The sequence below is a fragment of the Austrofundulus limnaeus genome, unplaced genomic scaffold (assembly GCF_001266775.1).
Source record: "Austrofundulus limnaeus strain Quisiro unplaced genomic scaffold, Austrofundulus_limnaeus-1.0 Scaffold1391, whole genome shotgun sequence".
In the NCBI taxonomy this organism is placed as follows: Eukaryota; Metazoa; Chordata; class Actinopteri; order Cyprinodontiformes; family Rivulidae; genus Austrofundulus; species Austrofundulus limnaeus.
In genome coordinates, this window is record NW_013953793.1 from 29,046 (window position 1) to 34,046 (window position 5,001).

Consider the following 5,001-nt stretch of genomic DNA (forward strand, 5'->3'; position numbering starts at 1 on the left):
GAGTGTTTCATATTAAAATGTACACAAAATGAATAAAATAAACAGTGGAATATAATTCTACTTTTTATTTTTTATTTTATTTTATTTATTATTTTAGGTATATGCATACCTGGGAGAAACCACCATCCTGAAAACAGCATGCCCTTTGAAGTACTGGAAGTCCAGCCAGGCCCGTTTCCCTGCTCTTGCTCGTGTTGCACACAAGTACCTCACTGCACCCTGCACCAGTGTGGACAGCGAGCGGCTATTCAGTGCCGTCTCCCATGTCATCAATGAGCAGAGGAATCACATACATTGTGACAATGCCGAGATGCTTATTTTCATTCAGAAAAATCTGCCTCTTACTTCAAATTAGGCCTGTCACATAATCAAGTCAGCATTAGTCTTTGAGCCTCATTTGGTTTGCTTTAAAAGTAGGCTATGGTCACTTATTTGAACTGAAACTGTTTTTTATCTTTTGTGCCTTATTTTTATTTGCACATTTTTCATTCGTCTTACAGAAGACGTGGGTGGATGGAGCCCAGTTTATGATTTCTGTTATTGTGTTAGCCAAGTTATGGCCAGTTAAATAGGCTCATCAATCTTTCAGCCTAATTTAACTGTGTAAAGGACTTTATTTCCTAATCTGAAAGGTCTGGACTGAAACTGTGTGCCTCTCTGTTTTTATTGCACACCACCTTGATATAGCATCTTTTTGATTTTGCTCATAGCAGCAGGGCTGACTGAGCTGAGTTTATAATTTCAATGACTGTATTAGCCCAAGTGATGGGCAGCCAAGTCTGTGTGCACTTTTGTTTCCTTTCTTTGCAGTTTACCTCATTTCTCAAGTGTTGTTTGTACCTCATAGAAATGTGCAGTTTTCAAAATTTTATTATTGCCAGCCACATTTTATTTAACAATGAAACATTATAGTAGGCTGTGCATTTTACTTGTTATTTTAGTTGACATTACATGTTCCAAGCACTTTAACAGCTACAATGTTTAATTTTATTTGTTAAGTCAAATTTGTTCTAGTTGTAGTGGGCATTGTCAGGATTATCTCAGGGAGATCATGATCCAAAATATTGTTTGAGACAAATAAATGTTAAAAATAAATATGGCAGTTTTTCCATAACTTCAGTTGAAATGGTTCTTATTTTGTATTAACTGTTTGCCTATGGAATGTATCCAGTGGGGCAACTCAATAAAGCAGGCATAATGTTCCTGACAGGAGATAATTTCACCTTTAATATCGGTTTGTAATATCGGTTAATATCGTAATCGGAAATTAAGTGTTAAACAATATTGGCGTATCGAATATCGGCAAAAAGTCAATATCAAGCATCTCTAGTAATAAGTATAATAATTAAAAGAATCAAAAGAATTATTTAGAAGAATTATTCCTGGATTATATTTTATACGTGATGAAACTAACAAACAAAAACAAGAATACAGAAATCTCCATTTATATTTTAATATATGTTAAAAATATATAATTAATCTTGAAAAGTAGAGTTATAATTACTGTGATAATCAACAGAGGTGCCTTTGGAAAGATTATTCAAGCAACTTGACTTTTTGTAAAGTTTAAAAATGCATTTGAAAATAAACTGGAGCTAAAGCCGTTTTTAAACCTTCAGGAACATACTGTAAATGAGAATAAAACAGATTTAAAACAGTCCTCAGCAGGGATCGAGGTCATCAGCAGAATAATTTAAAGCCCCTGAAAACAGCATCTGTTTAGCATTTTAAAGGCTAAATAAAAACAATACTTCATAAGTCTGTTGCTCTTATTTCCTGTTCAAACACACCGAATAACTAAAGTCCTTATTTGGACTATTAGCTGCTGATGCTTGAGTTTCACATGAATCCTTTATGCAGACTTTTTGTCAGGCTGCCGTCCTATTGTTCTGTTATTTCCTGTGTTGCTCGCTGTCTCTTAGAAAGTGGAAACAGACGGACAATTTCACTCCTACTGCATGCAACATACTCCCTCTGATTCAGCACCACGGACAGCACCCGGGGCCAAGCATGCTCTACAATACCAGGCAACATTTCATCCTTCTCACAGCTGACAAACACACTGAAATACAAAGAAGTGCCACTTTCAGACTGCTTCCTCTGTCCTTCGTCTCACAGATATATGGCGTTTTATTTCTTTCCACTTCAAACATTTCATTTCTTGCTTACATCTTTATTCAACTTCCACAAAAAGAAGAAAAAAAAGCTTTTTGTCTTGTTAAGTGGTCCACTAAAGGCAGTATACTGTCTGGACCATGATCTGTTAAGTTTCTATAGAATTAAATTACCTTATTAAATACACATTTTTACTTTTATATTTCCTCATACACACAGCAATTTATTCAGCAGCACAGTTTTTCCCACACAAATGATGATTCACAGGCAGAGAAGCCTTTCCTAATTTAAAAAGTAAACTTTTTAGGCAACTCATTTCCCCCACATTTATAGTGACTCATTAGAATAGAGCATCTTCTTCTTACCATTTATGATAGTTCATTTTAGGTTGCACAGCTTTTCTATAATTTAAAGTAATTCATTAAACAGATGCCAACATTCCCCAAGTTTATGATCATTTTTTTATTAAGCAGCCTATCTTTTCCAGGGTTCATGGTAAATCTTTGTATTAGTCACAGTTTTTCTAGCATTTATGGTAACTCATTTTACATCACGCAGTGCGATTTTTCCCATGTAATTTATTTCAGGCAGTGCATATTTTTTCCAGCTTTTATGGTAATTTGTACGTCTGACCTGTGGTTTCTGCTCTGATTCTCTTTGCAGGAAGAAGCTGCGAGAGAGAGAGAGAGAGAGAGAGAGGAAAAAAATCTTTAAGCAGACCTCGTAGAATTTTAATCAAAGACCACATTGTTCCCCACCCTTATCTGTGATTTCCCCAAAGAACAACAGGCGAATACAGAGAGAAGAATACAACCTCTGTCTCTATGAGCTAAATCACTTTCTCAACAGTAGTTGTCCCTCTGCCAGCAGAAAACTTTGAAGGAAACACTCTTCTCCTTTCAGACAATCTCACCGCCTCTCTCTTTCTTGCTTCCCATCTTGTGGCCGTCCCCTATTACATGCTCCGGTGGTCTTTGGCCACTGATAACAGCTGATGGATGCAGAGGAAATAAAAATATGCCAGTCCTGGGTCTGTTCTTCCTTCACTATATATATTTTTTCTTGCATTCAGTCCTGTCCTTTCTGATCCAAGCTTATCACTTGCTCCGGTGGTCCATGCTGTGGCACTAAAAGGGACAGATGCGCTAATACTGCAGGCCACTGAGCTACATCCCTCTCTGTGTTAGAGAGCTGCTTGGGTGAGCTCGGGGCCAAGTCGGGATGCGGACAGAGCGACGGCCAGTGTTTCTGCTGCGGCGAGGTTAACCCCGCGACACGAGGAGGACAGTGAACAGGCTCGGTAATGCACATATGAGTGCAGAGAGGCACTGCACTCTGTCTCCCTGCATTAAGTGCAGGGAGGTTTGATGGACTACTTTGTGACAGACGAGGAAAGCAAAGGGAGGATGAGAGTCTGATGGTGGTGTTATAACAACATCAGCTCCTACCCAGCACTCGGTCTCTCCCACCTCTCCCATAATCACTCAGTAAATGGCTTCTTTTCTTTCTTTTTGTGATTTTTTTGCTCCATCTCAGCCCTTTACCTCATCTCCTTTGCTCTCTGTTAGAAGCCTCAACTTTCAATGAATGATAAAACAGTTTTAAATGAAATGCAGCTTCTTCAGTATTAAAAATTTCTAGTAAAAATTCATCACACATGCTTCTACTTCCAAACATGAAAACATCAATATCGAACTTTTTAAAAGAGGATTCCAACCCAGACAATCATTTCAAGAAAAAAGAAAGCGAGAGAGTAAAATAAAGAAATGTTTGAAAAATAAAAACATGTTTCTACCCTCTCAAAGTAAAGGGGACGGTGAACCCAGGGCGACAAGGATGAAGCAGGACAGGATGAGATGGGGAGATGGGGTCGTGTGGGTGGATGTTAGAGAAAAGACAATAGTAACTGCATTAGAAACCTTCCCACCCGGGGCGCAGGCAATATTGCATTTCCTGCTGAGAAAAACAACATAAAGAAAGCAAAGTGAGTTCCCAGCTCTGCCTGGTAGAAGCTGCTGTTTCACTGTTAACACACAGAGATGAATAGGCAGCTGAGCATATGCCCACACCGCGCACCCACGTGTATGTGCACATGCAAAAACTGAAACTTATTGTTCTCAAGGATTCCTGCTGTCAGTAAACCTTATCATTTCCAGCCCTGATTGGCTTAGTTTCAAAATAAAAGCCTAATTCTTCACATCACCCACTGGATGCCACTGGTTTGTGAATGACTCTCAGCTACTACCACACCAAACTTTAGCTCCTTATTTACTAACTTCACAGAGTTGGTCCTCTTTGTTAAAGTCTGTGGTAGCTGTTTTGTTTCAGGTGAACTCCAAAAGCTCATCAGCTGTAGAAAGTTTCATTAGAATATGTTCAGTAATTGATAAGATACTTTTTTCTAACATTCATGAGAAATTAAAGGGAAAAATACAAAATTAAATTCTATACCGTAATAAAGTAATGATAATGGAGAAATATGCTAAATCTAGAAGCAATATTAAGTGTTTCCCAGGCATATATTGAAATTCTATACCGTAATAAAGTAACTGTCACCTTCAATTGTTATTAAAATTTTGTTTATATGTTTAAATAGAAATTAAACTTGACTGTGGTGGGCGGATCTTCCCGTGCGGGTGCCCCTTGGGGCTCTGCGCTCGGGATCCCTCTCGGGCCCTTGGGCTCTGGTCTTCCCTATGTCTGCCTCGTGTCTTGGGGGTTGGGTCTCGGTCCTCCACAGTCACTATTAAATATTCCATTGGAGAAATCTTGTATGTACACGCATGTTCACAACTGCTCACAAACAGGTGTTCTGTAGGCATGTATGTATGTATGTATGTATGTATGTATGTATGTATGTATGTATGTATGTATGTATGTATGTAT